This window comes from Felis catus, chromosome X (assembly GCF_018350175.1).
Source record: "Felis catus isolate Fca126 chromosome X, F.catus_Fca126_mat1.0, whole genome shotgun sequence".
Classification (NCBI taxonomy): domain Eukaryota; kingdom Metazoa; phylum Chordata; class Mammalia; order Carnivora; family Felidae; genus Felis; species Felis catus.
In genome coordinates, this window is record NC_058386.1 from 41,849,758 (window position 1) to 41,873,729 (window position 23,972).

The 23,972-nt window shown below is 39.5% G+C and overlaps 1 long non-coding RNA gene across 1 annotated transcript; it reads right to left on the reverse strand.

Annotated features, from left to right (window-relative positions):
* Positions 1-2,162: 2,162 nt before the first annotated feature.
* Positions 2,163-23,967, reverse strand: LOC109496311. Its single transcript, XR_002152327.3, has 3 exons — positions 23,694-23,967; positions 22,882-22,982; positions 2,163-3,051 (listed from the first exon to the last, which is right to left on the reverse strand). It is a non-coding gene; the product is annotated as an uncharacterized LOC109496311 (long non-coding RNA).
* Positions 23,968-23,972: the final 5 nt, after the last annotated feature.

The window sequence follows — 23,972 nt, forward strand, 5'->3', positions numbered from 1 at the left end:
ACTGAAATAAACTGGTTAAATATGGAGAAGGGAGAGAAAATCAGTGTGTGTGTGTGTGTGTGTGTGTGTGTGTTATTTTTTAATGTATTTAAATCCAAGTTAGTTAACATATAGTGTTATAATGATTTCAGGAACAGAATTTAGTGATTCATCTCTTAAATATAACATCCAGTGCTCATCCCAACAAGTGCCCTCCTTTTTAAAAACTTTTCTAATGTTTATTTTTATTTTTGAGAGAGGCAGAGACAGAGCACGAGCAGGGGAGGAGCAGAGAGAAGGAGACACAGAATCGGAAGCAGGCTCCAGGCTCTGAGCTGTCAGCACAGCTTGAACTCATGAGCCCTGAGATCATGACCTGAGCTGAAGTCAGACGCTTAACCAACTGAGCCACCCAGGCGCCTCCCAACAAGTGACCTCCTTAATGCCCACCGCCCATTTAGCCCATTTGCAGGTCGTATCATTGTATACTCAGAAGATTAGCATAAGGAATTTCATTAAGGTGGTGGGATACAAGAAAATAAGTACAGCAGACTGAAACATATGGAGAGAAAAAAATTCTATCTTCAATAATGACAACAAACGAAACACCTAAAAATCCCACAAAATATGGGGCGCCTGCATGGCTTAGTTGGTTGAGCATCCAACTTCGGCTCAGGTCATGATCTCACAGCTTGTGACTTCGAGCCCCACATTGGGCTCTGTGCTGACAGCTCAGAGCCTGGAGCCTGCTTCTGATTTTGTGTCTCCATCTCTCTGTCTGTACTTCTCTCTCTCTCTCTCATTCTCTCTCTCTCTCTCCCTCTCAAAAATAAATAAACATTAAAAAATCCTACAAAATACAAGAATAGTACTGGACACAAAATAAGAAAACTAATAGTTATTATTTTAGAATATGATACAAAATTTAAGCACATGGAGAGACAAACCATATCCCTGGACAGAAATATAATAAAATAAAGACCTCACTGCTTCAAGGTTAACCCTATTGAAGTAATGAAGTGCCAAACAGCATTCCAATTCTTTTCCAATTTGGTAAAACAATTTCAAACTCTTATATGGAATTTAAAAAGCCAAGAAAATTATGTAAAGAAATACTGATAGGGTCTTTGAACTAGCAGATATTAAAAATTACATTAGGGGTGCCTGGGTGGCTCAGTTGGCTAAGTGTCTGGCTTATGACTTCAGCTCAGGTCATGATCTTGCAGTTTGTGAGTTCAATCCCTGCATCAGGCTCTGCACTGACAACATGGAGCCTGCTTGGGATTCTCTCTCTCCCTTTCTCTGTCCCTCTCCCACTTGTGTTCTCTCTCTCTCAAAAAATAAATAAATTAATTAATTTTTTAAAAGTTAAAAAAATTAAAAACTTACAATAACAATGAATGCAATCAAAACAAGGATAAATCAGCCAGTAAAATATAGGGAAATGTCCAGGCATTGATCTTAATGCATATAGGAATAGATATAACACTGGTGATGTTCAAATGAGGGAGTACAGGAAAGTTCAATATGTAAAAGCCAGGGGAGGGAGAGAAGAATGAACAAAGGATACAGGAATGCACAGAAGGAATCTAAGGCCCAATTAACCAGAAAAGATGTTCAACCTCACTGAGAGGTGGAAAAAGTAACACAGAACTAGGTATAATTATTCACCCCTCAGAATGATAAAAATGAAAAGTACAACATCATTCCGTGCTGGAGAGGATTTGGGAAAATGGGGTATTTATACATTGCTGGTATGAATATTTCATAAATCTGTATGTATGTATACATATATATTACATGTATTGGGTATGTAATATATATTATATATATACATATTATATACATATATACTTATATATGTATATATACATATATGTACATACATACATATATACATACATATATATGTATACATATATATGTATGTAATATACTGTATATGTATACGTATATATATGTATGTAATATAATGTATATAAAATTTTTGAGAGTCAACTAGCAATATCTAATGTAAAAATATACACACCTGTACCTCATAAGTTTCAAACAATACACAAAAATTGACACAAGCAAAACGAAATGCACAAAATCACTGTCACACTGCCCTCTACAGAGCAAGTAGGTGACAAAAGACCAGAGAGAGTATACAAGTTTTGAAAACCAGAATTAACAACTGGAGAACACATATTTTTTTAAAGCAATAAATGGAATATTTATGGGAAGATGCAAAGGACTTTATCATAAAGGCAAGACTCCACAGGTTTCAAGAAACATTCATGCCACAATTCACATTCTCTTACAAAGTGAGAAACTAGGTTAGAAATCAGTAACAGATTAACTGTTTATTGCAAATAGAAATGCACTTCAAATGACATGTGTGAAATGAAAAAAAATCGTAACTGAAATTTTGAAATATTTGGAAATGAACAATAATACCATATAATACATCTTTTGGGCCTTATATGGAAATGTGAGGCCTTAAGGCTTACATTAGAAAAAGTTAAAGCTGAATAACAATTAGCTGGGCATCCAATGTAAAAGACCCCAACACTGAATCCACACAAGCCCCATCACCAACACTGATGATCTGCATAACTCAGCACAGTAGACCAGGAGAGGTAACTACTGAAAACTCACCTCAGCCCGGCTCGAGTACTAACCCGCATGCCCCTGAAAACCCCTTCTCTTCTGAGTTCTGACTTTTAATAGCACGGCGTCCAAGGGAGGAATGGGTTGGGCGGGTGTCTGGTGCGCATGCTCAAAAGCACCTGCGAAGCTACGGTCTGCAGTCAACAGGGCGCAGTTACCGAGCAGTCTGTGAAAGTTTCCTTACCATCCCCAGTTCTGTTGGGCTCAGAATATGACTGTTCGCAAGTGGCGCTGCTCCATGGGGACTGCCATCTTGGAAGGGTGTCCATGCCGTATGGTGGAAGAAACTTGCCTTCCATCTAAGTAGAACAGTGGGGCTGCCCTGGGAAGAGGTGGCCAGCCCTTCTTTGAGTAGACTTCTTGGAGACAGGAGTCTTTGGATTTATGCTCTGGAGCTCTTCTGGAGACACTATGGGGCGCCTAAGGGACAGAGCACAGGGGAGAGGGGAATCATTACTAATGAAAACAGAGTGAGAACCTAAGTGACTCTGAGAGGTAATACTGGGGGGAAGGGGAGAAATGTCACAATAGTAGCCTCCCCTGGGTGATATTATAGAGTGTTCTAGAAGGGATGCAGTAGGAGCATATAGTCCCCCACCCCCCAGATAACCACAGGAGAGGGGAGAAATGTCTGAGTCGTAGCATCTAGTCCCACCACCTTAGGCAGGGGAGTGAGGGCCTAAAGGTGACTGTAATCTCAAACAGCCCCTACACCAGCCAAACCACCTCAACTAAAATAATAATAGGCATCAGAAAAAATAAATTTTACATTGATATGTCAATGGTTGTTTTCTCTATCTAAATGTAATGTGTCAATAAAAGCATCTTCTAGGTCACTCTATTATTCATACCTCCTTATGAAATAAAACCTAAGTAATAATTATGCAGGTGAAGCAATTACCACAAATTTTCAACACTGCTCCACAGTGTTTGCTGCCCCTTAACACCTCAAATATGGAAATTACGGAGATGCCATTGACCCTCCGGTGCAGAGGTAACTATGTCTTCAAAGGATGAATTGCTACACATTCTTCAAAACCCAGTTCACATATCTCTTATGGGAAGCCCTCCCTGACTGGGGTAGGAGAGGCCACACCAGCTGAAGGCCCTTCTGACTCAGCAGGTGGAGAAAGCTTTTTGAAAAGACCTAGGCCTGAGCTCTGGTATTCTCCATCTTTGTGCCCTCAGACCAGTCACATCCTTTTTGGACCCCAGTTCAACATTCTGGACAGTAGTGGACTGGACTCTCTAATGACCAAGTACTCCTCTGTCCCTCCCACAGCCCTGGATTGGATAATAGTTTGTTGAGTGAGAAAATAAAAGAAGAAATTGAATCTTTAGAAGCTTGCTAGCATACAGACATGTATAAAAAACAGCAATAATGTCAATTTTGTTAGCTTGATAATGGTAACGTCAATTTTATTATGTGTGATGGTTCTGCTAAAAGAAGGGGGATGCCTGGCTGGCTTAGTTGGGAGACCGTGTGACTCCTGATCTTGGGGTCATGAGTTTGAGCCCCAAATTTTGGGTATAGGGATTGCTTAAATAAAAACTTCTAAAAAGGAGGAGGAGATGAATAAAAAAATGAAAGCAAAGTATCCTTAGATGCTAGAGATTCATCCTGAAGTATATGGGTGAAATGATATGAAGTCTGGTATCAGCTTTCAAATACTCAAACAAGGGAGGACACGAGTGAGGAGTAGAAGAGTGAGGGGTAGAAGAACAAGAAAGACAGAATGTTGATAACTGTTAAAAATCAGTGACAGGTACATGGGGATTTGGTATGCTATTTCATCATGAAAAGTCTTTCTTTTAAAGATTTTATTTTTAGGGGTGCCTGGGTGGCTCAGTCGGTTAAGCATCTGTCTTTAGTTCAGGTCATGATCTCGGGGTTCGTGAGTTCGAGCCCCACCTCAGGTTCTGTGTTGACAGCTCCGAGCCTGGAGCCTGCTTCAGATTCTGTGTCTCCTTCTCTCCGCCCCTCCCCTGCTTGCGCTTTGTTGCTCTCTCTCTCTCTCTCTCTCTCAAAAATAAATAAACATTAAAAACAAAAATTTAAAGACTTTAAGTAATCTCTACACCCAACATGGGGCTTGAACTCACAACCCCAAGATCAAGAGTCACATGCTCTATCAACTGAGTCAGCCAGGTGCTCCTGAAAAGTTTTTTTTTTTTAATTTTTAAATGTTTATTTAGTTTTGAAAGAGAGAGAGAGAGAGACAGAGTGCGAGTGGGGGAGGGGCAGAGAGAGGGAGACAGAGAATCCAAAGCAGGCTCCAGGCTCCAAGCTGTCAGCACAGAGCCTGACGGGGGGGGGGGGGGGGGGGGGGGGGGGGCTTGAACTCATGAACTGTGAGATCATGACTTGAGCCGAATTTGGTCACTTAACCAACTGAGCCATCCAGGCACGCCAATTTTTTTTTAATGAGGACAACAAATGGATAGAATATTGACAACTAATAATGTTAATATTAGAAAAAATAGATTTCAAAGTGATGAATTTTAAGAGAAATAAACAGATTTCTTCATTTAAAAGCATACAGTCATTGAGAGAATGCACCAATCATGAGCATTTATGTGTGTGTGTGTGTGTGTGTGTGTGCACGCATGTATGCTTTTAAAATATATAAAACAAAAACTGATACAAAAGGGAAGTTTTTGCAAATATTCAATTACAGCATAAGAATTATATTTCTCACAGAAATGGACAGGTCAAGGGATGAAATGTGTAAGGTATACAGATTGGAATAATACAACTTAAAAATTTGATATTGTGTATGTCAACATTCAATCTTTATTTTGTACTCAACAGAGAATGCACATTTTTATACATAAATGAAACATGCTGAAAAAAATTCTCCTTGCACTATGCCATAAGGGAATACTTAGGTTAAGGAGGAAATTAAAACAGATGACCAACATCATCCATGTGATGTGTAAAGTGATACACTTACAACGATTCATATCACAAAGTAAATTTATTAGTAAATGAGAAAGACTGAAACCGATTATTTAAGCTTTCAGCCCAAATTGGAGAAAAGGGAAAAAAATATCCACAGAGGAATTAAGTATAAGCTAAAACAGAAAAAATAAAATTAGCAAATCATTAATGGTCAAAGAGATGCACATTGAGACCACAGTGAGATCCCATATATACCCTCTCATTTGGCAAAAATAAAGCAATTGGGCAAGACTTAATGTTGGTGAGGGTGTGGACCCACAAGATCTCTTACACTATTCATGGAAGGGTAAATTAGTGAAGCCACTTTGGAAAACTGTTTGGCATCCCCTTCTATAAATACCTCACCACACTGCGAGTCCACTCCTAGGAGTAACCCCAAGAGAAACTCTTGCCCACATGCCCAGAAAACATGTAAAAGGACATTCATGAAAGCCTGTTCACAACATAAAAACCTGGAAACAAATCAGATGCTCACCAAAGGAGTCAAAATGAACAATGTACAGTGAGACCCAACAATATGAGAAGTATTATGTAGAAAAAATTAATCAGAAACAATTGTATGCAGTATGACACATTCATTCCAACTTTTTATTGTGAACATTTTTTTCAGACATAAAGAAAAGTTGAAAGAATTTTAAAGTGGGTGTGCATAAAAACACATTTTATTATATTTATCTCTCATACTCATTTATACACCCTCTTTCCACTCATCAACTCATCTTTTTCTGATGCATTTCAATACGTTTTACAATAACCAGCACACATCACCCCTAAAGACTTCAACATGCATATCATAAACTGAAGGTCCATACTTGTTTACATTTTTTTTATTGATAGTGAAGAGGTTTTTTTTGAATTTTCTTTTTTTATTTTTTTTTCAATATATGAAGTTTATTGTCAAATTGGTTTCCATACAACACCCAGTGCTCATCCCAAAAGGTGCCCTCCTCAATACCCATCACCCACCCTCCCCTCCCTCCCACCCCCCATCAACCCTCAGTTTGTTCTCAGTTTTTAAGAGTCCCTTATGCTTTGGCTCTCTTCCACTCTAACCTCTTTTTTTTTTTTTTTATTCTTTCTCATTGCCACGTAGAACTCCATTGTGTATATAAACCACAATTTCTTTATCCATTCACCAGTTGATAGACATTTAGGCTCTTTCCATAATTTGGCCATTGTTGAGAGTGCTGCTCTAAACATTGGGGTACAAGTGCCCCTATGCATCAGTACTCCTGTGTCCCTTGGGTAAATTCCTAGCAGTGCTATTGCTTGAAAAATAACAGCTTTGTGTTGATACTGAAGGTTAAGAGATAACAGCCTTGCTTTACTCTTGTAAACTATGCCTCATACTCTTGTAAATTAGGCTTCACCAATTAAGGAAACAAAAAGTCCAAAGAAAAGAGCATCAGAGGCAGGGTCAAGGAGATCCACTGGTTGCAACTTAGAGGCAGAAAGTCTAAAATAAACACCTCATTAGGCAACTGTTTCTAACTCATCTGGCAACTGTTTCTGACTCATCTGGAAACTTTCTTTGTTCTGTTCCCAGGTGATGATAAAACGATGTGATCGGCTTTAAAAACTCTGTGCCCCGGCTGTTCAGGGCTGCACTCTTATCAAGAGTGTTGGTCCCGATCCGTTGGCCTTGCCTCTCATTGTAATAAACTTTGTTGTGACTGTCACTGGTGCCCACAGCATTCTGTTTCAGGAGTCGTGTGGATGCAGCAAGATTCACATGAAACTTCACACTAAAGGCCCATACACCTCCGATAGCCAACACATCATGTCAAGCTTTCAACAAAAACTTATAAAAGCAGGCTAAAAGCAAGTGAGAAGGAAAGCTGCTAAAAGCAGATTAAAAAGGACCAGCCAGATGTCTGAGGCCAGATATTCCCCTTGTATGCTTTTGGCTTCTGCAATATTGCTTGCCTCTCAAATCAGCCAGCGGTCAGGAAACAGATATGTGTAAAAGATCAGTAAAACCTGAGCAGAATGCTCAGCCTTTGGAGGTGACTCCACTGGGCTGGCACCTGTGTGAAATAAACAGTCTTTCCTGGTTCCCTGAGTGCATGTTGCTTGTCTCTTCCTGGGTGCTGAGTATTCACTGTAACACAAGAAAAACAGTTTAAAGAAACAAAGCATGCGTCAGAACCAGACACAGATATGACATAGAGTTTGAAATTATCATCTAGGAAATTTAAACTAACTATGTAAAGTTAAAATAAGTATGTTAAGGATCCTAATGGTAAATACAGACAACATGTAACAACAGACAGGTATTGCAAGAAGAGACGTGGAAACCCTAAGAAAGAATTGAAAGGAAATGCCAAAAATCAAAAACATTGTAACAGAAATTAAGAATGCCTTTCATGGGCTCATAAGTAGACTGGACATAGCAAAGGAAGGAATCAGTGAGGTTGAAGATAATATCAATAGAAACTTCCCAGACTGAAATGCACATAGAAAAAAATATCAAATAAAAGACCCCACACAGAATATCCTAGAACTGTGAGACAATTATAAAGGGTGTAACATATGCACAGTTGGAAAATCAGAAGAAGAAAGAGAGAAAGAAGCAGAAAAAATTTGAAGAAATAATAACGGAGAATTTTACAAAATTTATGGCAGACACCAAACCACGGATTCATCAAGTTCAGTGACCACCATATGGCATAAGTACCAAAACAATCTACACCTAGGCATATGATATTCAAACTGAAGTACCAATGGCAGAAAGAAAATCTTGAAAGAATCCAGAGCGGGGAAAGCCATCTTATCTATAGGGGAACGAAGATAAGAATTATATCAGACTTTTTTCTTGGAAAGCATTCCAGCAATAAGAGAACAGAATGAAATTTTTCAAGTGTTAAAAGAAAAAAACACCCAACAACTTAGAATTCTATAACCAGTGAAAATACCCTTCAAAAGTGAGGGAGAAATAAAGACTTTCCCAGCAAACACACATTGAGAGAATTCATCACCAGATCTACCTTGCAAGAAACATTAAAAGAAGTTCTTCAGAAAGAAGGAAAATAATATAGGTCTGAAAGTAAGATCTACATTAAAAAAGCAGAGTGCTGGAGAGGAATCAATGAAGTTCAAAGGAACTGGGATATGCCAACCCCAAATATACCAATTTGGCTTAAGGAGTGTTTTGAGCTGAAAGCAATTAGCTCTCTGCCTTCCAGATTTCCATTTGAAAGCAGGGCATAGATTTCTTTTCTGTAAAGGAAATTTCCATTTGTAAAGGTGTCCTCCTCTCCTATACTAGGAAAAGGAAAAAAGATGCTGGAGACAACTCCTTTCTCACCTGATAACTTGAGTCTGCATAACAAACCTTACTAAACAATCCTTATTTGCCCATCACCTTCCCACAATTTATTCCCCCATCCCAAGACCAAATTTCCTTTTCCTTTATTTAATTTCTTCTCTACACTCAATTACCCTTTGTTAAAATGGAATATAACTCCCCAGGTCTAATTATCTCTTTGGGGTCTTCACTTCTTTCTGCTTTGAAAGGCAGGCTCCATAACTGTTTCTCCTGTTAATCTGGTTTTCTTTTGGTCAGTTTAATTAGCAGGGCCCCAGGTACACAATTTAAGAAGGGAGAGGAGGGGCGCCTGGGTGGCTCAGTCGGTTAAGTGTTCGGCTTCGGCTCAGGTCTTGATCTTACGGTTCATGAGTTTGGGAGCCCTGCATCAGGCTCTGTGCTGACAGCTCGGAGCCTGGATCCTGCTTCAGATTCTTTGTCTCCCTCTCTCTATGCCCCTCCCCCACTCACACTCGGTCTCTCGAAAATAAATAAACATTAAAAATTTTTAAAAAAAAGAGGGTAGAGGAAAAAGGATTTTGTCCCCTACAAAGTTAAACTATTTTATTTTTCTTGTTCTAAATCAATCTAATAGTCAGCTACTTATTCAAAATAATAATAGTTATCATGTGTTACATGATTATAACATATAGATAAATGAAATAAATGACAGCAACAGTATAAAGGACAAGAGGGAGGAATTGTGAATACTTAGCTATAAGACCTGCGCTGCCCATGAAGTAGTATAGTGTTAATTGAAAGTAGCCTTGGATTAGTGGTAAATGTATATTGCAAACTCAGGGGAAACCACTAAAAATTTTAAAAAGAAGTATAATTGGTTTGCTAAGAGATGAGAGAAAATGGAATAATATATAATGATCAATTAAAAGCAGAGAAGGCAAAAATTATGGAAAGATTTTTAAAAAGGAAAATAACAAGTGCAATGAATAGAAAACAGTTCAAAATATGGTAAATACTTCTTAAAATTTTTTTTTAAAGTTTATTTACTTTGAAAGAGAGAGAGAGTGTGTGTGTGCAGGGAAAAGGCAGAGAGGGAGAGAGAATTGTATCAGCGCAGAGCCCAATGTGAGGCTCAGTCCCATGAACCATGAGGTCATGACCTGAGCCAAAATCAAGAGTCGGACAGTCAACGGACTGAGCCACCCAAGTGCCCCAAACGTTAATTAATTAATTAGTTAATCATGGTAAATATTAATCCAAGTATATCAGTAATCACTTTAAATGTGAATGATCTAAAGACACCTATTAGAATACAGGGACTTTTGGAGTGGATAAAAAAAAAACAAAAAACAAAACAAAATCCAGCTATGTTGTTGTCCATAAGAAACCCATTTTAACATGTGTAAATGTGTAACATGTATACATGTATAACATGTATAACTATGTTTAAATATATAAATAGAAGTGCTAACACTAATGAAAAGGAAGACGAAGTAGCTATATTAATTTCAGACAAAACAGACTTCAATACAATTACATTTATCAGGGATAAAGAGGGATATTACATAGTGCTAAAAGGGTCAATTCTCCCAGAAGGCCTAACAATCAGTGTGCATGCACCTAACAACAGAGCATCAAAATACCTAAGGAAAAAATGGACAGACAGCAGGGAGAAATGGACAAATCCACTACTATAGGTGGAGACTTCAACACCGCTCTTTTAGTAATTGATAGATTTGACAGGGAGAAAATCAGTAAAGATATAGTTGAACTGAACAGAACCATCAATAAACTGGATCTAATTGACAGTTTTAGAATACTTCATCCAATAACAGCAGAACACATTCTTCTCATGCTCACATGAAACATTCCCCATGATAGACCACTTTTTGGGTCACAAAACACACCTTAACAGGTTTAAAATAATAGAAATAATAAGTATGATCTTATATCACAATGGAATAAAACCAGAAACAGAAAGATAGCTAATAGAAAGATAGCTTTAAAATATCCTAAAGTGGGGCACCTGGGTGGCTCAGTCGGTTAAGCGGCCGACTTCGGCTCAGGTCATGATCTTGCGGTCCGTGAGTTTGAGCCCCGCGTCGGGCTCTGTGCTGACAGCTCAGAGCCTGGAGCCTGTTTCAGATTCTGTGTCTCCCTCTCTCTGGCCCTCCCCCGTTCATGCTCTGTCTCTCTCTGTCTCAAAAATAAATAAACGTTAAAAAAAATTTTTTTTAATAAAATAAAATATCCTAAAGTATTTATGGGAGTCTGGGTGGTTCAGTAGATGGAGCGTCTGACTTTTGATTTCAGCTCAGGTCATGATCTCACAGTTCACGGGATCAAGCCCTGTGTTGGACTCTGTGCTGGCAGTGCAGAACCTGCTTAGAATTCTCTCTCTCTCCCTCTTTCTCTCTGCCCTTCCCCTGCTTGCATGCTGTCTCGCTCTCAAAATAAATAAACTTAAAAATATATTTGAAGGAAACAAAAACTAAAAATACAACTTATGAAAATTTGTGGGATACAGTGAAAGCAATGTTTAAAAGGAAATTTGTGGGGTTTTTGTTTATTTGTTCTATATGTTTCAAGTTTTTATTTAAATTCTAGTTAGTTAGCGGATAGTGTAATCTTGGTTTCAGGAGTAGAATTTAGTGATTCATCACTTACATATAACACCCAGTGCTCATCCCAACAAGTGCCTTCTTTAATACCATCACCCATTTAGGCCACCCCCCCACCTCTCCTCCAGCAACCCTTAGTGTGTTCTCTATAGTTTGGAGTCTGTTTCTTGGCTTGCCTCCCTCTCTTTCTTTTCCTTTCCTCTATGTTCATCTGTTTTGTTTCTTAAATTCCACATATGAGTGAGATCATATGGTATTTGTATTTCTCTGACTGACTTATTTAATTTAGCATAATATACTCTAGCTCCATCCACATCATTGCAATGGCAAGATTTCATTCTTTTTGATGGCTAAGTAATATTCCTGTGTGTGTGTGTGTGTGTGTGTGTGTGTGTGTGTGTGTGTGTTTATCCTTTCATCAGTTGATGGACATTTGGGCTCTTTCCATAATGTGGCTATTGTAGATAATGCTGCTATAAACATCAGGGTGCATGTGCCCCTTTGATTCTGTATTTTTGTGTTCTTTGGGTAAATACCTAGTAGTGCAATTGCTGAGTCATAGGGTAGTTCTATTTTTAACTTTTTGAGGAACCTCCATACTGTTTTCCAGATTGGCCGCACTAGTTTGCATTCCCACCAACAATGTAAGAGAGTTCCCTTTTTTCCACATCGTCACACAACATCTCTTGTTTCTTATGTTCTTAATTTTAGCCATTCTGACAGGTGCAGTGGTATCTCATTGTGGTTTTGATTTGTATTTCCCTGATGATGAGTGATGTTGAACATCTTTTCACGCATCTCTTAACCATCTGGATATCTCCTTTGGAACAATGTGTGTCCATGTCTTCTGCCTATTTCTTAACTGGATTATTTCTTTTTTTTGGGTGTTGAGTTTGAGAAATTCTTTATAGATTTTGGATACTAATCCTTTATCAGATATGTCTTTTGCAAATATCTTCTTCCATCCCATAGGTCACCTTTTAGTTTTATTGATTGTTTCCTTTGCTGTGCAGAAGCTTTTTATCTTTTCTTTTTCTTTTTCTTTTTTGACAGAGTGAGAGAGTGTGAGCAGGGGAGGGGCAGAGAGAGGAGTGAGAGAGAATCCCAAGCAGGGTCTTCACTGTCTGTGCAGAACCTGATGCAGGGCTCAATCTCAGGAACTGTGACATGATGGCTAGAACCAAAATCAAGAGTTGGACACTTAACCAATTGAACCCCATCCAGGCATCCCCAGAAGCTTTTTATTTTGAAGTCCCAATAGTTCGTTTTTGCTTTTGTTTCCCTTGCCTCTGGAGAAATGTCTAGTAAGGAGTTACTATAGCCAATGTCAAAGAGATTGCTGTCTCTGGCCTCCTCTAGTATTAAAGGGAAATTTGTAACCTTGAATATTGAATATTGAATATTGGAAAAGGAGAAAGACTAACATCAATAATCTAAGCTTTCTCCTTAGGAAACATACAAATGGCCATTAAGCAAACAGAAAGATTCATTAGACAGCAGGAAAATGCTAATTAGAACCACAATGAGATATCACTTGACATCCATTAAAATGGCTAAAACTAAAACGACAATTTCACCCAGCATTGGCAAGGATGAGGAACATCTGGGACTATCATAAACTGCTGGTGGGAATGTAAAATTGTAAAAGTACATTGGAAAACAGCTTGGGAGTTTCTTAAACATGTAAACATATACCTACCATTGACCCAGCCTTTCCACTCTTACATATATACCCAAAAGATATAACAGCTATGTCCACACATAGACTTATACATGAATATTTATAATAGCCCAAACCTGGGAAGAATACAGAGATCCATTAAGAGTTGAATGGATAGACTAATTGTGATGGATCCATACAATGTAATACTATGCAGCAATAAAAAGTAAGTGATACACAGAACAACCTGAATGATTTCAAAATAATTATGCTGGATGAAAGAAGCCAGAGACAGAAGAGAAACACTGTATTATTCCATTTCTATAATATCCTAGAAAATGCACATGAATCTCTAATGACAGAAAACACATCAGTGGTTATTTGGAAGTGAGGATGGAGGAACTTATGAAGAAATTTGGTGGGGGGCAGTGATAGAAATATTTGTTATCTTGATTGTGGTGATGTTAACATGTGTGTATATTGACTTGTAAAGTTCTGCGGAAAAATAAAAAATTTAGAGCATCCTAATTTAGAAACATCAAAGAAAAAAGTTCCTAAGTAAAACATTAGAAAACAGAATCCAACAGTACATTAAAAGAATATTATGTCATAACCAAATAAGGCTAAAGGAGGACTACAAGGGAGTTTAAAATTTTCAAAGAATATTAGTATGAATCATCATATTAATTGAACTAAACATGGACAAAAATCATTAAGAGAAAAACTAATACAGATGATTTTATTTTATTTTTATTTTTTTATTTTTTTAATTTTTTTTTCAACGTTTATTTATTTTTGGGACAGAGACAGACAGAGCATGAACGGGGGAGGGGCAGAGAGAGAGGGAGACACAGAATCGGAAACAGGCTCCAGGCTCTGAGCCATCAGCCCAGAGCCCGACACGGGGCTCGAACTCACAGACCGCGAGATCGTGACCTGGCTGAAGTCGGACGCTTAACCGACTGCGCCACCCAGGCGCCCCCAGATGATTTTAAACATATGAAAAGATACTCAATCACTTTCGTACTAAGAGAAATGAAAATTAAAACTATACTTGGGATATCATTTCTCACTTATCAGGTTGGCAAAAATCTAAAAATTTAACAACTCTCTCTGTTGGTGAAGTTGTGGGAAAATGGACACTCTCATCTATAGTTGGGGGGTAGTCAAAGTGATACAATCATATGGAGGTGAATATGAAAATATTCAGCAAATTCTAAATGCATTTAATTATGGCTCAGAAACTACATTTCTGGGACTCTATTCTAGGAATACACCTATACATATTTGGAAGGTATAGTACAAGGTGGTTCATTGTGGCATTGTTTGAAATAGAAAATACTGGAAAATCCAAGTGTTCATCAGTAGGACTCAAAGAAATCAATGAAATCAAATGATCAGCATGATTCCAGTCAACAGAATCAAGAAGCATCTAGATGTAACATTAGAAGTAAGAATAAACATGGTTTCAGAGCAAGACAAAGAAAAATCAGGGGACTAGTATATATGAAAAATCGCAATTTGGGAGGGAAACTGGAATCTATGAGTACAGACTGTGTCCAGGAGTTCTAGTAGAATGTTATGATAGTACTTATTATTCATTAATTGCACTGATATTTCTTAAGCACGAATTGTGTATTATGTACACATTATGATGCAAATACATTATGATGCTGGCACATAAATATAATAATTCTCAACAAACAAACATGCAAGAGGAAGGAAAACTCTTTTCTTTTAAAGTAGACTCCACACCCAGCGTGGAGTCCAAAACAGAGCTTGAACTCACGACCCTGAGATCAAGACCTGAGCTGAGTCAAGAGACAGACGCTTAACCAACTGAGCCACCGAGGCACCCCAGGAAACTGTTTACAGAACAATGCCAACTAATAAATAGAGAAAAATAAAGAATTAGAAAACCGCCATTTTGCAAACCCCAAGTTAATCATTGTTTAGGCAAAGATCATCAATGGATGATAAAACTATTTTGTGAATGCTTACTGAGTGTTGTGGGCTGAATTTTGTTCCCCCCAAATTCGTATGTTGAAGCCCTAACCCTCAGTATCCAAGAATATGACATATTTGGAAATAGGGTCTTTAAAGAGGTGATCCAATCTGACTGGTGTCTTTATATTTTAATGTTTATTTATTTTTGAGAGAGAGACAGAGACAGAGACAGAGACAGAGTGAGAGTGAGGGAGGGGCAGAGAGAGAGGGAGACACAGAATCTGAAGCAGGTTCCAGGCTTTGAGCTGACAGCACAGAGCCTGATTTGGGGCTTGAACTCACGGACCGTGAGATCATGACCTGAGCTGAAGTGGAACGTTTAACCAACTGAGCCACCCAAGTGCCCCAAGACTGGTGTCTTTATAAAAGGAGATTAGAATTTACAAAGAGATACCGGGTACACAGAGGAGCAACCTTGTGAGAATGTGGCAAGAGGGGGACCATATGCAAGCCAAGGAGAGAGGCCTCAGGAGAAACCAAACCTGCCAACATCTTGATCTTGGATTTCCAGCCCCTGGAACTGTGAGAAAATGGATTTCTGTTATTTAAGCTACCCACTTTGTGGTGTTATGTTATGGCAGCCCTAGCAAACTAATACATTGAGGGAAAAGATTATTCACAGTGTCCCCAAAGAATCACCCCACGGGTAAGTAATTAAATACAAAAGAAAAAAGATTTCTTTGCAATGAAGAAGTTAAACTTAGCATTACCAAATACAGGATGCATGGACACACGTTTCCAGACATGACTCACTAAGAAGGACATATCACCCAAGCTCTTTGACCTGAATCTATTCATGAGGAAACAATGAGAAATGCAGAACCATCTACAACACAATTGGCAAATGCTGGTCAAAAATATCAAGGTCATGACAGACAAAAGAGGCTGGGAAAATTCTCTTAGATTATAGAGAGATTAGAGACTAAAGAGGCATGATGCTATGCACAATGCCAAATGTCATGCATGAACCCTGTTTGGATTTGGGATTTTAAAAAGTTGGAAAGAAATTTGAGGATAATTAGAAAAATTTGAATTTGGGATACATAATATTATTGTATCCTTGTTAAATTTCTTAGGCGTGATGAGGTGTTTGTAAGGAGTTGGGGGGAAGTGATGGAATTCTTCTGTATCCTGATGGCAGTGGTGGTTACACAAATCTATACATGTATTCAAATTAATGAACTAGACACCAAAAAGTTAATTTTACTATATGATAATTTTTAAATTAAATTGAAAATCATACCTTAAATTTCTTAGATGTGAGAATGGGCTCGTGGCTATGTAAAAAAAAATAAAGTCTTTGTTCTTAGGAGCGTGGAAATATGCAAAGATCACCGAAATGAGAACAGAAACTACACAGGTCTCTATAGCAAGGGAGTCAGCCACTATCACGTGGGAAAGTTTTATAGTGAAAGAAGGAAAGACTTTATGTATGCCTTGTGGAAATAAATGAAGACAGACCAAAAGAGAAAAGCAAAGGCCATTTATTCCAAGCTTGCTATAGCAAGGAAGTTCAACATTGTCACTTGCTTTTTGGCAGAGATTCAAAGGCAAGCAGAAGAATGGGAAAACTTTACAGTAAGAAAAGGGAAGGCTTCAGGTATGCCCTAATTGCAAAGCCATTGGCATGGGGAAGCTGTAGGCAAGCTAACTAGAAGCGGGGCATCCTGGGTGATTGGTTTGGGGAGCAGATTTGGTTTTCTCTGGTTGGACCTGAGCCGGAAGTGGAGAGTGGAGGCAAAAAATAAGGAGGCTGGTGGTCATTGACCAGATCCTAACTATCTAGACCCATTGCTGCAGGGGTAGCGGTTTGGCTTCCCAGGCTTGTTGCTACAGAGCTTGTAGGTCAGAGTTCTATTGTCATATACAGTTGACCCTTTAACAACGCAGGAGTTAGAGGCACCGACCTCCCTTCCCCCAACACAGTGGAATAACTTTTGATTTGCCCCAAATGTAACTACTAATAACCTACTGTTGACTAGATGCCTTACCAATAACACAGTCGATTAATACATATTTTTTAAAAATTTTTTAATGTTTATTTATTTTTGAGACAGAGAGAGACAGAGCATGAACGCGGGAGAGTCAGAGAGAGGGAGACACAGAATCGGAAGCAGGCTCCAGGCTCCGAGCTGTCAGCACAGGGCCCGACGCGTGGCTCGAACTCACGAACCTCGATCATGACCTGAGCTGAAGTCAGCCGCCTAACTGACTGAGCCACCCAGGCGCCCTGATTGATACATATTTTGTACGTGCTTTGTATTATATACTGTATTCCTACAATAAAGCCAGCTAGAGAAGAGAATGATATTAAGAAAATCATAAGAGAAAATACATTTACAATACCGTATTTATTGAAAAAATTCTGCCTGTAAGTGGACCTCCGCAGTTAAAACTCCCATTGTTCAAGGATCAACTGTATGTGGTCTAGCCATTATCTGTTTGTATATTCAGTCCCTCAGGAGATACATGCTGAGTATTTAGCCTTTAGGGAGCATGATGTCCACAGTTTACTGTAGAAAGGTATTATAAAACAAACATGCCAGAGTCCTTCCCTTCCCTTTCCTTCCTCTTTCTTTCTTCCTCCCTTTCTTTCTTTTTCTTTCTTTCTTTCTTTCTTTCTTTCTTTCTTTCTTTCTATTTCTTTCTTCTTTCTTCTTTCTTTCTTTCTTTCTTTCTTTCTTTCTTTCTTTCTTTCTTTCTTCCTTTCATTATCTATCCCTTCCCCTCCAGCATGAACTTTGACTAGCAGATAAGCCACAAGGCTTACAAAAATAATTCTCAGAAAGTGCTGTTCTTCTGGTATGTGGCTCTCATCGAGAGAGGGGAACAAAAACAAGAGCAACCCTCTAACTGTGAGTTTCCCTTAAAGTACACAAAACTATCACCTAAGCCCAAACTGCAAAGATACATATTCAACTTTCCCTTATAAAAACCCTAATCCTGCTTCAATCAGGGTGTTACCTAATGCCCATCAGCTGAATACAACCTTCAATGACTTAAATAATTTTCTTTGGACATTATTTTTATTTATTTATTTATAAAAGTTTATTTATTTGAGAGGGGGGAGGGGCAGACAGAGAGAGAGAGAGAGAGAGAGAGAGAGAGAGAGAACCCCAGCTCTGAGCTGTCAGCTTCCACCCTGACATGGGGCTTGAACTTATGAACCATGAGATCATGACTTGAGCCCAAACTAAGAGTTGGATGCTGACCCACCCAGGCTCCCCTGGACATCATTTTTAAATGATGGGGCCTGTATGTATGTACGTATGTATAAAAAGATAAAGCAAATGTGGCAAAAGGTAACAGTTATTATATCCAGGTGGAGGGCATTTGAATGTTCATAGCACAATTCTTTCAACTTTTGTATAATGTAAAAATTTTCCATTAAAAAGCTGAGTGTAGGGGAGTGCCTGGGTGGCTCAGTTGGTTAAGCATCTGACTTTGGCTCAGGTCATGATCTCATGGTTCGTGAGTTCAAGCCCTGCATCAGGCTCTGAGCTGTCAGCTAGCTCAGAGCCTGGAGCCTGTCTTCAGACTCTGTGTCTCCCTCTCCCTCTGTCCCTCCCCTGCTTTCTCTCTCTTTCTCTCTCTCTCTCTCTCTCTCAAAAATAAATAAAACAAAACATTTTTTTTAAAGTTGGGTGTAGGGGCACCTGGCTGGCTCAGTTGGCAGAGTGTGTAACTCTTGATCTCAGGGTTGTGAGTTTGAACCCCACATTGGTTGGAGAGATCACTTAAAAATTAAAAAAAAAACTTAAAGGGGCGCCTGGGTGGCTTAGTCAGTTGAGCGTCCGACTTCGGCTCAGGTCATGATCTCACGGTTCATGAGTTTGAGCCCCGCATCAGCCTCTGTGCTGACAGCTCTGAGCCTGGAGCCTGCTTCAGATCTTGTGTCTCCCTCTCTCTCTGCCCCTCCCCTGCTTGCACTCTCTTCCTCTCTCTCTCTCTCTCAAAAATAAACATTAAAAAAAATTTAAAAAACCTAAAAAATAAAATAAAAATTAAAAGCTGGGTGTAGAATAAGTAAGCTGAGGTTCCTGCTTAGCCATTGAACCTGATGCTTTCATGAAGTGTTCTATCTCTGTCAGTGGGAGACAGATAATATGTTACAATGTTGTGAAATATTTTTCATCTACTAAAAGAAAGTGTGCAAGACAAGACTGATCAGAAGACTGATTTTTGTATTTACTGTAGGACAAAGAGGTGCTCATCATTATGTCCTTAGCTGCAGATGTGAAAATATTCTGACCTTGCATTCTTACTTGTTTTCAACTGGACGTTGGCATAAATGGGAAGATTCACAACTGGCCTGCTCCAGGATTCAAGACAGTCATTTGTAGAGTTTAAAAGGAAACTCCGATCTCTAGGGGCTCCTGGGTGACTCAGTCAGTTGAGTGTCCAACTCCTCATTTTGGCTCAGGTCATGATCCCAGGGTCATGGGATCCAGCCCCATATAGAGCTCCGTGCTAAGCGTGGATCCTGCTTAATATTTTCTCTCTCTCCCTCTGCCCCTCTTCCCTTCCTCACACTCTCTCTGAAATTTAAAAAAAAAAAAAGGAGACTGATCTATTTGACGTGGCAACTCCCCTCCCTCCCACATTTCTAACTCATGTCACTGTCCCATCCACCCCCTTTAGCAGTTATCAACTTTTGATAAACAATGTTTATTGCCCTCTTTCCCACTAGGATGCTGGGCTCATGAAGCTAGGAATTTAGGGCCTGTTTTGTTTTGCCAAACATCAAGCATCAAGAGCAGTGACTGGCGATCAACAAATATTTTATGGATGAACAAATAGGGTCTTATATATACTTATAAGTTCTGCATCTTTTTACTGTTTCCTGCATTACTCCTACCAAGTCAATTTTGTAACTAGTTGTGTCATTCAGAGATGCTTGCAGAGTCTTTTGAAGGGAATAAGTAATCTTTTAAGACGATGAACCTGGTTGTGTTTTACTGCTCTCTGCATGTGTGGTGGAGATACCAAAAATAAAGTAGTTGATTACTCCACCTATGTGAGAAGCAGAAATCACTTCATTATCAGCGTGAACAAGTAAAGGAGCAAACAGCACATGAATACAATCATTTCCGGTAAAAAGGAAGGGTAGGGGCATCTGGGTGGCTGGGTCAGTTAAGCGTCCAACTCATGATCTCTGTTTGTGAGATGGAGCCCCGCATCAGGCTCTGCGCTGACAGTGGGGAAACTACTTGGGATCTTCTCTCTCTCCCTCTCTCTCTGCCCCTCCCCTCCTTGCTCTCTCAATCTCTCTCTGTCTCAAAATAATAAAAAAAAACATTAAAAATGTTTTAAAGGAAGGCTATGAAGAAAACAAAAGCATGGTGAGGAGCTAGAGAGTAGTGGGGTAAGTCAGGAAAGAAAGACATCTAAAGAAAAGACACTTGAGCAGGTGTAATGGAACCAGAGCATCTCTGTCAGGGGCTACAGTAAGTGTCAAGGTCTGGAGTTCCTGCCTCTCTGCTCATCCTACCACTGGATGGCATCTCTAGGCTGGGGCCAAAGATTTTCTTGCCCCATTCAAGGAAAGGACAGCACTTTTCTCCATGCCGACTTTCTCTTTTTATATTTAGATTTTTATCTAACAGTTTAATTTTCCCAATTAATTTAAATAGTTTTAATAATAAGGTTAGTACTTAATGTGTCTACCACCCATTGTATGGCCTTGACAATAACCCCCATCTGTCCATGTGGTCCCCCAATTCATTGCCCTGCCTCCCCTTAACTGAGGTAAATATCATCCTGAATCCCAAGTTCATCAATCTTTTATTTTTTAATATGATTTTATCACAACTACACACAATCCTAAATAATTTATGTTCTTTATACTAGTAGCTTTTAATTTTGTGAAAGTGTGTTATTCTTTATATAATCTTTTGGGAATTACAGGGCTCTTTTCCTTTAATATTCATCCATATTGTTGAGCATTGTTCTAGTTTATTCATTTTGACTCCTGTTGATGAGCATCCATTTTTGTTTCCTGGTTTTGCTGTTGTGAACAGATTGTCATGCATATCCTAGGTTTGTGCAGAGTGTTTCTTTTGGGTATATTCCTAAGAGTGGACTGGTTGGATTGTGAGATATGTAAATATTCACCGTAGGAGGGAATGCCTACTTTCTAAAGCTGTTACACTGATTCACATTCCTTCAACAGGGCAAAAAGATCCTGTGGGTGCACATCCTCTTGGTATTTACGGAATGAAATTTTTGTAAATTGAATGGGTGTAAAACATAACCTCATTATGTCTTGATTTGTATTTCTCTGATCGCTAATGACTTTGAACATCTCTTCATATGTTTATTGGCTCTATCTTTCCTTCTCTGAAATGGTCTAACAGATGACCTATTATTTTTTTAAACATAACCGTAGTACTATTAGGATGTTCAACATTAACAATGATTCTTTTTTAATGTTTATTTATTTTTGAGAGAGAGAGAGAGAGAGAGAGAGAGAGAGAAAGAGAGAAGGCAGGGGGAGGGGTGGGGGGGGCAGAAGATCTGAAGGGGGCTATGCGCTGACAGCAGGAAGTCCAATGTGGGGTTCAAACTCAAGAACCACGAGACCATGACCTGAGCCAAAAGTTGGAGGCCTAACCGACTGAGCCAGCCAGGCCCCCATGTAAACACAACTTTTATATGCACAGGGAATCCAAAAAATTCATTTGATTCACTTTATTGCCATATTTATTTTATTGCAATGGTCTGGATCCAAACCTGAGATATCTTCAAGGTATGCCTGTAGATCACCACTGAAATGTTTTATATATCAGGAAATCATTTTAATATGATTATCTTTCTTACAAGCCATGAGATCATGACCTGAGCTGAAGTCGGAGGCTTAACCAAATGAGCCATTCAGGCACTGCCTCCCCCTTTTTTCATTAACAGTGATTCTTGGAGCTCTGTATAGAAGTGTCTGCATGCCAGACATGCTACCCTTGATTCAATTTCTTCTTCGTTTATTCATTCAATAAACTCTCAGACCAGGCTTATAGATGTAGAAAGAGAATTTGGAATAGAGAGTCCAACACTGTAAAAAGCAAAAATTATCTCAGACTATAAAAACCTGCCCTGCCATTCATCAGGCTGGGAGAACAATCACAGATGCAAAATTAACAGGAAACATTATTTCTCCCAAGGACTGCAGCTGTAATGTCACACAGAGCTCTATTTTGAGTGACTACTACTTTCTTAGTTGCCGGGAAACTTCCTTCTCTACAATCATAGACTATCAAAAAACTGCCATTCAAAACGGTATCAGTACGAATGAAACATCCTACTCTTGCTGGAGACTCTAAGTCACTTAGACCCAAAAATGTAGCCATGATTTTCAAACCTGAACAGAGATAAGGGTACTTAGACACAACACTCTACATCTATCTTAATTTTATCGTTTCCAAAAAAACAGGACTCGGTTCACTTTGCAGTTCACATACGGCCTTGTTTTGCTTTCATGTTACCAAAACACTTTCATTTATATTTCACCTGAACTTCACCAGTTTTCAGAATCCTATAACTCTATCTTTTCCTTTGATGAGTGAAATAATCCGTGGTTCCTCTGGTGTGTGGTCTCCCTCATTGATTGATGGATCTTTCAGACCACAAATTAGTCCCAGATGGTCTTAGGCTGAGTAGGACACCCTTACATTCCAGACTGTTAAACTGAGACCCAGAGGGGATGTGACTGGGCTGAGAGCATCCAGCAAGTTCATACCTGAGACTGTGTCAGTTCCTCTCAAAACATCTTCCTCACCTGACGATTCAGAAAGGCCTTCAGCGGCGCACAGGGCCTTCTACCTCGATCAGGAGGATTCCCTGGAGGAGGAGATATCTGAACTTGGTTTTGAAGGAAAAGTATGCATTCCCAGGTAATGGCAACGGGACTTCTCTTTCTGCCCAGTGACATCTCCTAGAAGGGTATAGGCATCTCCAGAATTTCTATATGAGAAGTACTATTAGGGACAACAAACTGGCTGAAGTCAGGCAGAATCGGTCTTGTCTTAAAACTACATTTTCAAAGGGACTATCACTATGCAGATTTTATTTTATGTGGAAATAAAAATAATGGTTCCCTAAAGATGCTTTTATTGCCATATTGCTTTAGATTAAGAAAAAATCAAAAGATATATTATTTTATGCCTTTTATTTTATCTGGGGTTGCTGGAGTGGGAGATAATGTAGACTAATGGGAGCATTCAGACCCCCACAGCCAACCCCCACAAGCACAGCAGAGGGGAATCTAACACTGACTTCTCCCCTTTTCCCCCCAGTGCTACATCCTAGTAGGGTTTGCACACCCCCAATTTCTTCCCCTTCTTCCTTCGTGGTATGTTCCAGGAGGGGACTGTAAACCAGTCTGACTTCTCCCCCTTCTCATCCTGTGGTATCTGCCAGGAGAGAACAGCCACTGGCACGTCTGCGTCTTTCCAGAGGCCCTTCAACTTCTCTGAACATTATTGCACAGATCCAGAGTACAGATGCAAAGACCCCCTCCCCCAGGAAGACCGCCCAGAATAACGTTCGCACCCATGCTCTGCGCCACCTGTGAGACGGCTACACTGCTCTGCCTTGTGAGTTTAGAGGCTTCCCCACCCTCCGTACGGAATGATCACTCCCCCAACATGGCGCACCCCACAGGGAAGCGCGACCTGGGCGCGGCCATTTTCCCCGCTTGATAACACGGGCGAGGGGCACTGAATGCGCCAAAGCACCGACTCCGTAACGTCCCCACGTTGACTTTGGGCTGACAGTGGCTTCGAATGTGGTTTTGCGCGTGTGCAGAACCACGCCCCCTTCGTTCCTCGC